General features: G+C 40.9%; 1 protein-coding gene across 1 annotated transcript in view; it reads right to left on the bottom strand.

Annotated features, from left to right (window-relative positions):
- Window positions 1–14012, bottom strand: part of LOC139677991 (A-kinase anchor protein 13-like) — a 100419-nt gene that overhangs the window by 64810 nt on the left and 21597 nt on the right. The window contains exon 2 of the mRNA XM_071568500.1: window positions 11519–11573. The gene's annotated coding sequence lies outside the window, so the exon portion shown is untranslated. The remainder of the gene's footprint in view (window positions 1–11518; window positions 11574–14012) is intronic.

Consider the following 14012-nt stretch of genomic DNA (forward strand, 5'->3'; position numbering starts at 1 on the left):
TGATACAAAGGGACTACAATCTTAACAGATTTTCCTTATTGCATTGCAATGGCTTGAGTACTTTGTTTTATTATGCAAATGTGTGGAGGTCATGACTGAAACAGCGTTCAAATAAAAATTGTTCCAAGTCACTAAATGTATCCCAGGTTCTTGTAATTCCTCCCACAAATAAAGAGCAGCAAATGTTTATCCCTCTGTTTTCCCCAGTGTTACTGGTTTACGTTCCTGTAGCTGAGGCAACCACACCACGCCAAGCAGCAAAGCGCCTTTCAGAAAGATTAACTTCTTAAACAGGCACAAACAGCCAAGGTTCAGCCCCAGCCAGCCAAGGTGAGAGGCAGACACACAACTTATGAACCAGAGCATAGCACAAGAGATCATGGGATGACCTCCTCATTGAGATCATCTCCCCACTTGAAACTCCACTCACAGCAGGGTCAGCCCTGAGGTTTTAAGATTACACCAGGCTTGATTTGTTTGTAGAACGTCACTCTTTGCTAAATAAACTGCCGGAAAAAATGAAGTAAGTAAGAAAAAAGGTGGTAATGACTGTCTGGAAAAAATATGGGAAGGAGCACAGCAACAAGTGCTAAAGGCATCCAGAACAAAATTTTATCTGCTGACAATGTTCATGACACCTCACAGCAGTGCCAGGAGCTGAGGAATACTTTAAATGAGAAAAAAATGCAAACTTTCCAGTTCCTACCGCACATTGAGCCCCATGAAGACAACGGCACTTCAAGTCTAGGTCGTCGAAGAGACTGCAATTCCAGGACTCACAAGAATGTTGGACACAACTAAGCATAAAAACCCCAACATGTAGCTTTGTAATACATACACCAGTTTAACAAGCACTAAGTTTAACTAAAATTGTACAATCAACTTCCCCCTTCCCTTTCTTCCTCTCCCACCCCTGGGAAAAGACATGCAATACAAGTTATTGCTGCAGTAGGCAAACATTAATAGCGACTGAAACCGCTCCACCATCTATTCTTCTTTCCCTTCCTCTCATTTTTATTTTAAGAAAGCCCACATAATGCTTCCAAGAAGGGCTCCAGCATAACTGAATTTCTCTTTCTTTGCTAGATGGAGTATAGACCTAATTTAGGATTAAGTGCAACTCAACATACACCTTATCTCAACCCACAAATATCCAAGATTAAGAGATATTGAGGAAACCGGCTGACAGGACAAGACAAAAAAAATTTAAATTCTTCCACACCATCCATGCAGTGGATTGCATAAGGGTAACAACAAGGAGCTGAACCAGAGTACATGGCAACTTGATGGGGACTACTTATGGATATTTTTCAGGGATCTGCCAAACACTTCATATTTCACAAGAAGAACCTTGTGTCCTGTAACTCAGCTCTACTCCTTTTCACAGAGCTTAAAGTGTGACCGATGGTAGGAGCCTGATCAAATTCCTTGCTTTATTCACGCCTGAATTAAAGCCTTGGCTCAGCAGACCAAGTTACACGAGCTCTCCCTTTCTCAGAGGATGCCGGCCATTAGTGCTGCTGCCAGTACTGCAGGTAACACCAGCAAGTCCCAGGGAGCTTCAGTTTGGTTACAAACAAAGAGATTTCAGCTCCTGGTGTAGCAGTTGGTATTTCTGCATCCCTTGTTAGACACTCCAGTGATAAACTTCTGTTTTCATCTGCAGATAACTTATTAATCCTCTTGAAAAATCCAGCCTACTCTGATCTGGGAAGTGCGAATTTCTTCAAGTAACTAATCAAATCACATTCACATGGATGATTTTCAGCTGTCCACTGCTGAATATCAAAGAAAACGTTTTAAAATGTTTATAGGTCAGAGAGAGTAAACCCAAGTGTCTCATAAAGGCAGCAGTTGCCATTACTGGTTGGTTCTGCAGAGGGAGCACTGCATCTGGCCATAATAGCCACATCAGCTACAAATGAGCCTGCCCCCATACCCTCTGGAAAAGCACCTTCTTGTTCTGTTCCTGCCACAGGCAGCACCGAAACACTCTGGGCTTGTAGCCTTCACCCACACACACATCCATCCACAACCTCAGTCCAAGTCTGACTGCTGCCCTTGAACTCTTCTTCAGCTCTAGGGATTTCCATGCCCACCACAGGAAGGAGAGCTAAGGCTCACCCATCTTCTTTTCAAGGAAGCAAATCAAAAGTCCTAATGGTTTCCTTAAAGGAAATTTGCCTGATCTCTGTGCAGGGCATGTGGGAGACCACAGAGAAAAGAAGAAAATTCTTGTTTGCTGCCAGGAAGTAGAGCCCAGCCTCATGGGCATGGAGAAGAGTGTCAAGATGTCCATAAACACTCCTGGAACAGGGCAAGGGGTAATAAGAACCTCTGTTAGCTTCAAAGAGGTTTCTATGGAGGAGAGCATAGAATGGTTTGGGTTGGGAAGGACCTTTAAAGACTACCTAGTCCAACCCCCCACCATGGGCATGGACATCTATCGCTAGGTCTGGTTGCTTCAAGCTCCATCCACCTTGACCTTGAACACTCAAGGAGCAGAACTGCTTGTTTCTCAAGGGACAGACTGACAAACCCGTGACAGGAAGGAGAACAAGGAAAGAGCTGATGGCTTGGGTCAAATGGGAGGAGTGAGCAAACAAGGAGAGACCTGGGTCAGAGAGAGCCTGTGTGACTCAGCCAAGCGCTCACGTAGCAGGAGCTGGCAATCTCCACGTTTAGAAGTCTGCCCACACAAATGCAATATTTTACAATCCTATAGCACTTTTAAAGTGTTCCAAGTGCTTCATAATTGTTAATTAAGCAATAGTACTCACAAATTAGAAGCAGAAGTCTGAGATACAGCTATCTCAATTTTTAACAGTATGAAAATTGTCATGGTTTGACCCCAGGCAGCAACTAAGCCCCACATAGCCACTCAATGATTCTCTCCTCCAGTGCGATGGGGGAGAAAATTGAAAGGGTAGAAGTGAGAAAAAGACAGGTTAATAGGTAAAGCAACAAGCTGCATATTTAAGCAAAGAAACACAAGGAATTCATTCCCCACTTCCCAAGGGCAGGCAGGTGTTCAGCCATCTCCAAGAAAGCAGAGCTCCACCACATGTAATGATGATGTGGGAAGACAAATACCATCACTTTGAATGTCCCCCTCCTCCTTCCCCCAGTTCTATAAGCTGCTGATGACTCCATATGGTCTGGAATATCCCTTGGATCAGCTGGGATCAGCTGGCCTGGCTGTGTTCCCTCCCAGCTCCTTGCACCCCCCATTCTGTTCACTGGTGGGGTGGGTGAAAAGCAGAAAAGGCCTTGGTTCTGTGCAAAGTCTGCTCAGCAGTAACAAAAACATCCCTGAGCTTGATTATCAACACTGTTTCCAGCACAATTCCAAAACACAGCCCCATTTTAGCTACTACAAAGAAAATGAACTCTGCTCCAGTCCAAACCTGCACAGTAACTTAGGGAATAAAAATTACTTTTAAGAAGTGACATACTCACCCTCCTCCTGCCTTACAGTCGCAGGCTGAGTCCCCCAGCAAGACAGCACAGTGCTCGCTGAAAGAGGCTGGTGTTGAGAATTTGAATTCAGACTCCTGTTTCAGAGCGTGACCCGATGCCTTGCACACCGCCAGCGATCCCACTCCAGCCACCTCCCTAAGCCATTCCTTGATCGCCAGCCAAACCCCATGCAGAGGTAATCTTACCAAAGTAACACCGGTATGTGGCTCTAAATTGTGATTTTGTGCTTGACTTGCCTTATCTGCCTTCCCTTGCATTTTGGCGGCACAAATTATCTTCAGCGATTTCATCTTAAAGCTCATGTTTTACAGTACTGATTTCACTTAAAAGTATTTTTTTAAATTTGCTTTTATTAGTTCAACCACATTTGCCAAGTTTTAACAGACGACTTCTTTCTCAGCTGCCTAATTTCAAATTCACCTTTACATAAAGCTTAAGAGGGGGCAAAAAGTCATCACAAGTAAGTGGGATGTGATGCTTAACATCAAGGTTTATGCAAATACGCTTTACAGTATCAGTTGAGGGTCAAGAATCATGAATTTATTCTGCAACATGGGAGAACTAAAAAAAAAAAAAAAAGACGAAACCTAGCCAACACTTGGAAATATGTATAAACCTCATTAATACAAGGCTACTAGGAAAATGCAGATGTGAAGTCACACCTTGTTTTATTCAGGGGAAAAGCCAAAGTGTACAAGAGCCAAACAGAACTTATTCCGTGCAGTGGCAGACACTGAAATAGAGCAACCTTACTCCTTCAACATTAATAAAACATGTTGTATACAGAGCTTTTTTCTTTTCAGTCCTTGAAACCCTGCCAAGTCATAAGCTTTTTATGGGAACATTGAAATGAATGTTGATCAGAGCCATAACCATACGAGTTTTAAATTTTACCACCACTTAGAGGCAAGGGTTTCCCCCTAGTCCCTCACACATCTGCAAACCTGTACATTTTTGAAAAACTTGATAAACTAAAAAAATTCATATATTCTCCCTCTATGAAAACACTGAATTCCCTCTTAAGATTATCAACTGAACTCAGACCTTGAAAGCACTATGAACTCTTTCACCCCCTAAAATAAAGTTCCTCAAAGGTAAAATTTTAGATTTTATATACAAAAAATAATAGCTACTTGGTAAGTGAAATTAAAGCTCCAGAGGTCACCTCATTACCAAGAACACAATATTCTCCTCCCATCCCTTCCCATAGTCATCAGCATCTGCTTTTTCCAATGCCTAAGCTTTATTTTTCAAAAAGTTAACACTGACTCATAAAAATACAATTAATTTGGAAGTACAAAGCTGCTGGCATCCAGACAAGTGCTTGATCATTTTGCTGTCACATCTAATGTTATAGAGCTTCAACTGGGTTGGAAAACTTAATAAAATAGGGGGCTTCTTCCTTTCTAATTAAGACAGCAATGAAATTTAACAGCCTGGCATGGAAACTTCTTTCCAGTGTTATGTTTTTGGAATAACTCATCTACTCCCACAGATCTTTTACAACACACTATCCAATACTTCACCCTTTTCAGCTTGAAGGCTTAGATTTGGTGTCCTCTGTATCAAGTCAACTGGTGTGTCAAAGATGCTGCACCAGAAGACCTGAAATGTATCTGCCATCCTTAGTATCTACTCACCTTATGTGTTCCTACATGTATTCTGTAACTTTAGCACTAAAATCTGTGTCAATTGAAATTTATATCCATTCTATCATTGACATAAATTTTAAAAGGTATTAATTGGGTGTGTAATGGTTTAACAGGGAAATGGACAAAAAATACACTGCCTACATCCAAGTAGGTCTGTCTTTCAAGTCCCTAGGCTGGGAACTTGTGTTGTTTGTATACCATCCTGATTTATGTTTATTTAAATAATGACAAATATTAGTTTTAAATTTACAGTGATTGCTTTATAAGATGTCTCCAATCCTATCAGGATAAAGAGCTTACACTAAACAAAACAGTTTGTTTATACTACTAGTACATCTCATAGGAAATACTTAGAATCCCACATGTTCAAAGCAGGACAAAATTACAGCCCACAAAGGGCTGCTATCGCCTGCTACCAAGAGGCCAGAAGGACCACATGCCGATCACAAGGCCCAAAAGTTCAGGTCGAGGGAGGCTGGTCTGCAGAACCTCCCAGTCCACCAAAAATGTCACATGGCCACCAGGCCCAGCAAACAGAAAGAAAAACTAAAATCTACCTCATTCTTTGGCAGCAAAGAAAGACTAGAAGATGAGGGAGAAATAAAGAAGGAAAACACAAGTTAAAACTTTGACACATATACACACTCCTGGCTAACACAAAACTACTAGGAGAAAGCAAACAAGAAGGCACACCTTGGTTCAGAGAAATCACAGAAAATCCGGAACTGAAAGAGATCCACAAGGATCATCAAAGTCCAGTTGTTGGCCATACACAGGACATCCCCAAGAATCCCACCATGTGCCTACGAGCATCATTCAAATGCTTTTGAACTCAGACAGGCTCAAGGCTGTGACCACTGCCTTGGGGAACCTGTTCCAGTACTCAAACACTCTTTGGGTAATGAACCTGTTCCTAACATCCAGCCTACATCTCCCCTGACAGATTCATTCAGGGCAAAAGCAAGGGACTAAAATAGCCACTTGAGTCCACTCTAGGCAACGAGAAATACCAAAATAAGAGTTTAAGGACAGCAAGACTATCATGTTATTTGTGTTGGCAGAACCACCACTCCCTCAATAAGCAAAGGCCATAACAGAGATATTTATTCTGTTATTACTGATTTGCATCTATAAACACACAAATCAAAGATTTATTAACTGTAGTGAGAGCTCAGAACTTAACACAAAACATGGTTTCTGTTAAGACTCAGCTGACTAGGATGCACAAAAATTCAGAGAAAGGTTTAAAGACTTTTATGTTTCATATAATATTGGAATTAATTTTAGATTAAGGCAGAAGAATTGTCTATTCTACAAAACCTTGTATCTGTTTCTACTATTGATAGCTACACAACAAATCCCTTATGGCACAGCACGCAGCTGGATGGGAACAGGAGAAAGGTCAGCTCCAGCGTACAGAGGGTCCCAAAGCAGTTAAGAGTTGTACAGGTACCACAATTGTAACCCAACAGCCCAAACATAGCAACATTGGAACTTTTCCATCTCAGATTAAAAAAAAATATCTTCAGTAAAGATGAAAGTGAGTTTTAATGCTACCCTAAAACAACCATTCACACATGCAAACCCGTTACTGGTGCAGGTCCTCAAGTGTGAATGCAAAAGACAGAGCAACACCCTGTCAAGTGCATTAAAAAATTACATGTGCCTATAAAGATGCCTCTGTATATCCAGGTCCTGTATTTTGTCTCATACTGACTTTGTACTCTGGAACTGTGTTTGTACCAGGACCAGCAGAGCAAACCTCTCCTCTACAGTTCATGCTCTCATGTGCTAGTGCCACAAACAGAAATTACACAAGAAATACTTAAAATCGTGGATACTTAGTGAAATCTCCTCAGTACACTTTCCAGGCCCTCTTGCCTAGTGACTGCACCAACCCTCCCTTCTATCTAGAGACTGAAAAAGCACTTCCCCAATTTGTACACAAACAACAGCAAGTCAGTTTTGAAGGGGAAGAAGGAGAAAGGCAGCACTGAAAACTCTAAGGATTATTTACGAACAAGCTGAAGCCCTATAAACTTGGCTATTGAAGAAAGATAATCCTCTCTAGCTTATGCCAAGTGGGTCAGACAGAGGAAGAACCTCAGCAGTCTTCAAAGTCAAAGCAGATGGGGAAGTGAATAAGTGACCATGTGAGTGAAAAGGAAACAAGCTTCTGTTCATTTTAGCTTGTTTCAGAGCATCAGTTTTCTAAACACCATCAAAATATTACACCTTTAACTGACACAATCAGAGCAGCTCACTTCTGTAAGAAGTGTTAGAACTACAGAGTAATTACTTAAGACTGCTATTGATACAAAAAAAATATGAAGTCCTAGCGTGTTCAGATTTAAGATGTTGCTTAACTCAGTAGAAGGGAATCAAATAAAGTGGAAGAAAGGTGCTGAGGCAGAGACAGAGACATGTTCTCTGCTTTGTGTCTATGAAAAAACCTCTTGGGATTCTTTATCATTAGTGTTTCAGTATCACAGATATAAATATTTATGTAGCTGTAAAGTAGGCTCTACTTTAGAGCTAATTGTAGCTCTAATTAGAGCATTTTTAAAAAAACACAAGCTTGTAACTAAATTTTTTACCATTTTTGAAACAAAAAAAGCACAGTCCATGCATGCCACAAAATGAACATACATCACATTCTTTAAAAAGCTGAAGTTGACCTCTTGGTCCTTTCTCAGGCTTTACATTGCCAGACAAGATCTGGGCCAAGATCATTTCCATACAGAGGGATGCATCTCTGTCTCAGGCTAACCTCATCATCCAAGTGGTGAAACCCAAAACCAACTAATCTCTCCCAGGGTTATGCTTGTGGAACTGGGAATCCCTCCATCTGCCTCAGCAATAAAAAAAAGATCACTGGCTGCAAAATAAACAGCACATGAACCACAGAACAATAGCCCCCTCCAGTCAATGCTGCTCATGCCACCCACTGAGGGCTAAAAATTTTCTAACAAATCCCTCCCCCTAAAAAAAACCTTTCATACTTTGAAGAAAGATCTTGTGCAAGTTGACAACATGCAACTTCTTTTGGATCCATACAAAGGAAGGTCTCCCTTCCACTCTGAACTCCTGGGAGTTTTGCAAGCTATCTGCAATGAGAAGCAGCAAACCCTGAAGGAGCACAGAAATACTTTTCATCAAGAACTGCAACCAGTGGAAGGAGGAGTATTCAGTGCTATAGTTTGCTAGGGAGACACACAGAGCCAAGGACATGCTGAGGAGATGCTTGTCTTCCAAAGAAAATATTGCTAAGAGAAACAGGCAACCTTCCACCACTTATTTTAGGAGGTGGCTGCTGAGCTGCATCAGCTATTTCACTGGTGCCTCCATGAGTGTTTTTTACCCACACTTCTGCTGGAAGAGCCAGAACTGCAAAACTTGTAAGCAAACTCCACAGGAAGAGCCACTGAGAGGTTGCACAACACCAATCCTCTTCAAACACGTATCCTCACTTATGCAAACTCTAGTATCTTCTGATATCTAGGCTGGGTTGTGTGGAGAACAGTTAAGACAAGAATAAGTGTATGAAGCCTTTGCTTATTTTTCTGCATATGTGTTTAATTATACATCAAGAAATATGTTAAAATAAGAAGTGTGAAGGAGTGGGGAGAGGCTGTGTTATGAGTAGTAAGAGGAGGGGAGCCTCAAACTACAATCACATTAGCTTTTGTCCCTATTACCAGTTAATTTGCAAGCTGAAAAATTAACTACCTTGCTTTATGTAACTTCTTCCGATGACTAATATTCCTTTTAGCAAAGATATCATCCTTCTTACAGCAGCTTTAAACATTTTAAGATGCAAAATGAGGATTCCCCCATATCCCTCTCCCCAGTAAAAAAACCCCAAACACCTTAACCCTGAGGCACCACATGAAGTTGCATCTCTAGTGAGACCTCTTCTCTGCAGTCTGGTGTAGAGGGAGGGGAAAAAAATATATACAAGTTAACAAACTCATAATGGCATTTTAATAGCATCGCCACAAAAAGGATTTTTTTAATTTTTTTTTATGTGACACGTACATTTGACCTGGGTTAACACTGCAGTGTGGGGAGTTGAAAAGGGATCACCTGATGAAACAGAAATACCTCTCTCCAAACTATATTGCAGAAACTACAGCCAAGCACCCCAACCGCAGCAAACAGTAAGAGCCTTCTGGAATAGCACACGTTCTGTGTCAGCAAAGCAGCATTAATACAAAACTCAATTCAAATAAAGGAGTACTGACCCTTCGGAAAGGGTAGGGCTTCATCAGCCTTCCATCACACCACACTAAGACCCCCAAAGATATTCAAGCCATTGCAAGAAAATTATTATATCAAAAGGAGGACAACAGTGTCAGCCTTGTACATGTTTTGTTGTTGAATAATTATAGTGTTTACCTTCCCACCCTAACACATTACTGCTCTGGACTGAACTTTAAAGCAGAGTACATGACAGAATTAATTATGTCCTTTCCTCTTAACTACCATTCCCTGGTTATTTATTAGCTCAGTCTGCATATACTCATAGATGTGTCTAATATACCAAGTTAAAAGAATTTAAAACTGCTGCCTAAATACTTTGCTGGTTTGCAGAGTCCTCTCCATTCTCTGGACAGGCAGCAGCACCAATAAATACAGCCTTAGGCTGCAAATTACTCCCTCCTCTAGCAGTCCAGGGAGACCTGGGGGAACCACAAGCACACTGCAACAGGCAAGCGTGTCTCGTTGGCAACACGGATTGTTGCTTGGGATCCAGCACTATCTCAGGCATGTTCTACACATCCTTCTGCTACAGTCTTTTCTCTGAATTAGTAAAATGCCAAGGCTGCCAGCATGTCCAGCTGTCTTACAGCCAACTCCAGCTTGCAGTTTAGCAAACCACCAGGTAGACAGATCATCTATTGGAACTACGAGGTCCACCGCTGCTGGAGCACCCACAGCTTGGAGGCCACACACCAGTTCCTGTGTGTTTCTGTAAAGGACAAAAGCCATGCCACACAACATACCCTGAGTTCAGCACCTCAAGCAAAAAAATGGCAGACAGACAGACGGACGGACAGATGGATGACAGACAGACAGACAGGCTACCTAATGGAAAACTAAAGGGAACCCAAAAGTCTTTCTGGAGTTTTCTGGTTTGCTAAAATGAGATTTACAGGCTAAAAGACCTATTCACTCTCCTGAAGTTCACCCTCAAGGGGGACAAACACCAGGGATAAGCAGATCGGAGATGACCTGTGGCTTAAGACTGAATCAGATTTCTTTCACTGAGGTCCATCATCCCAAGGAACACAGGCTGGTAGCTTCCATGCTGACCGTCCACTTTAAGGAGATCAAAAGGGACAGAGGGTGGGCACTATTACAGACCCAGCAACAGAAAGCAGAGGGAGAAAAAAGAAAACCCTTTCACAGACACTTCACAAAGAGCAGCAGCACTTTTATCTTTGTCAGCATAGATATTAGGATACTATATTCCCGTGTGAATACTGCACTCACTATTTGGCTTCATCCAGGATCACAAGCAATTCCAACAAATACATCAAATTAGCTGCATATCTGGGGATTAACTTCTTGTCTTGCATCAGAGGTCAAGTATTCTCCCCATCACAGAGAAAGGAATATACACTCTGTTTTGGTATAGCAGCACACTTAATTCTTCCACTCATCACACAAGTCACTGGAGCACTGAATTTGCACTCAGGAGAATGTCCCTGTGCTATGGAGCAGCACAGGAACTGGGTTAGAAGTAGACAAGACCATGTGCTTTCAATAACAGAAACCCTGTTAATAAGCAAGCAGCTTGAATTTAGTATTTTAGAGGTGTAAATGGGGTTCAGAGATGGAAAGGGGATGCTAAATTTGTTTGGATTCTCCCACATTTAGGGCTAAAAAAATATAAAACTCTCAAGCTTCTGATTTCTTCATGTTAGAAACTCCTGCATAGAAGGGAAACAAGGAAGAGAAAGGGATGGAGCTAGAACAACTGTATCAAAAATCCTGGATGTATTAAGGTTTCATTTCATAATCAAACAACATTAAGTGATACCATTAAGTTTACTTTCCAGTGAAAAAAAATGCAGAGCATCTCCTGAAAATTGTTTTATAAATTGGTGAAACTATGCAGTAATACGCAGATGAAAGCGGTATTTCATTATTCTGTACAACGTCCACTTTATTTATTAAATGAATAAATTATGTCCTTATGTCATACTAGAGGCACTACCACTACTTTTGTTTACTACATCTTTCCAGCCTTAACCACAGCACACGCAGCACAGCTGGCTGGCAGCTCAACATTACAACACAACATGCAGAAGAAGTTAAGACAGGGGAAGTGATTCTGAAAAAAAAAAAAACTAGAGGAAAAAAAATCTTGCTTCACTTACCTAAGCAAAGTTGTCATAAGAGAGTTTTCCAGTAATAAAATCCAAGAAAAAATATCTGGAAAAAACATAAAAAAGGAAAAGTTTTAGTAAGTAGGATAATACTCACTTTTTTCCTTGGGATTGTGAAAAGTCAATGATTTAAAGAAAAATAAGTACATTCACTCTTTCAGTTGCATTTTAAATCGTTATGTGTAACAAAAAGGTGCTCCTCAGGCAGCGAATGTATCAGAAACAATAGGCAGATTTTTCACTGCTGCTGCCAGCATTAGACCAGTGCAATTCCCCATATGTCAATCACACTGGACTGCAATAAAACTAGTGTTACCCAGCAGAGGAGTCAGGCCTAAGGCAATTAGCTAAGCTGCCCCATTTAGATTTCCAGTCATTTCTCTCTCCCACCAAGATGGCTTATCCGAAAATTTGGACCAAGCTGTGGAGTGGGAAGCGAGGAGTCAAATACACACACACACACAAAGACTGAAGGTGGTCAGAACAAAAATGTTGCTTACTAAAAAAATACCCAAATCATCACAGGACTAATTGCAAAAGACTGAGGCTGCATAACACAGAATAATATTAAGAAAGCTGATATGTGAGACTGCTATGTGAATTACCCGTAAAAATGGCATGTGGCCACTACAGGTCTCACCAAAATCACCCACTGCTACCAAAAAAAAGCCCTCAAGGCTTGTTGAGACTCATGAATGCAGACAAAAAAAAAAGAAAAGAAACCACACACCCAAACTAACTGAATATGGATGACTGCAAGGCTCCAAATCAAAGAGGGAGTTGACCACTGTTTAGGAGGAAGAAATCACTGCTTGTTCCAAGATTAAAAACTTACAATTCTGGACCCGGCTGAAGCACTATCATTCACTAATCTGGCACAATTTAGTGGGGCTGATCTCCCCCTCAGACAGACGGGGCATTATCAAAAGTTCCTTCATTCATTTTGCTTCCTGTTAGTCAGTGAAAGCCCCTTTTATTTGCTCCTCCAGAAGTTGTTAAAGCCAGGGAAGACTTTCCGATAGAGAAGATAAGGTAGTCGGATTTATTCATGAGAGGAGAAAGGGAAGTTGTACAGGCTGATTACAGCTGCTCCAAAGCTGAAAAGAAGAGGTTTGGAGTAGGAAGGTGGAAGATGATGGATTTTTCATGAATAAGCATTATACCACTACCATTACTGTAAGAAGCAGCATTAACTCTACTGATACTCATCTGTGTATTACTCTTAAGTTGGCATCAGCAAATAAGCACATGTGGTTGAATAATTCAAAAGCACATGGACAAGGCAGAATGGGATATTTTTTAAGAGATTGAGTAAATATTTTTTTAAAAAACAGAGTACCTAAGATCATAAGGATAAACTGGGCAGAATCAGAGGGAAGACACTTCCTAGAAATAGTCTCGAGATTAAGACTTTTCACGTATTTTCAGGGTCACATCCTGTTCTTACTGCCAACATGAGCACTCTCAGACTTCCAGTGGAGAAGGATGGTGATTTCCACATTACTTAACATGTGTCAGCAATTTTGAACAGTTGTTTTGCAGTTTCTAAGAGCAAACCAAGCAAAGCCCCACAAGGGAGCCCAGCATAGTACTTGGCAGATGAAAAGCTGCCTAGAAATTCTATCAAGACTCTGAAAAAACATTCCCCCAATAATGTTCAAACGAGCCGATATAGTTAGAATAGTTTCTAAATGCAACAAGATGGAAATGCAAACAAAAACATATTTCTCAACTTTAAAAAGGCCGAGCTAAAGCTGCAAAGCTCTACCTGAAGTTAGAGCTAACAATGATGGTTACAGGGGTAAACCCTGCCTTTTCCTTCCCCTCTCCCAGCCTATTCTTCTTCAAATGAAGGAGCAAAATAAACAAGAATCAAAATACCCACAGCACAAAATCACATGCCGCTTTAAGGCAAAGAAAATAACTACAGCTCATCATTACTCCATCCAGGCCAAACACACATCAAGTCACTAATTGTTTTCCCCTCTGACAATGCCAGACAAGATCAATATAAACAAAAATAATAAATTATTTTGCACTGTTATTTGAATGTGAAGACTTAAATCCCAGGTGATGCATTTTCGAACAGGCACCAGTTTGAATCAGATAAGGATGGAGTGTAAATCTCTGTAGGGTGGAAAGAGGCAATAACCAAATCTAGAATGGCATGAAGACCCAACAAAGATGCTCTACAGGTCACCATATGGAGGGTGAAGTATTAAAAGTACTTATGTAAAATGGGACAAGACTGACAAATTACCTCTTGCTTTGCAGAATACCCACATGCAACCAAAAAGCTGCAAGCTACTAAAAACTTCAGAGCTTATTTTGATCCAGTTTCTCCTATAGGTTATTACAATAAAGATACACTATACAAAACTTTAGCATGAACTGTACAGATCACTTTTCTCAGGGGTCATATAATTTCTTCTCAGTGATCAAAGAATTAGGAAACCAGGAGACAACAGTCACTTTCTATTCTGTC

Source organism: Pithys albifrons, chromosome 13 (assembly GCF_047495875.1).
Source record: "Pithys albifrons albifrons isolate INPA30051 chromosome 13, PitAlb_v1, whole genome shotgun sequence".
Taxonomy (NCBI): Eukaryota; Metazoa; Chordata; class Aves; order Passeriformes; family Thamnophilidae; genus Pithys; species Pithys albifrons.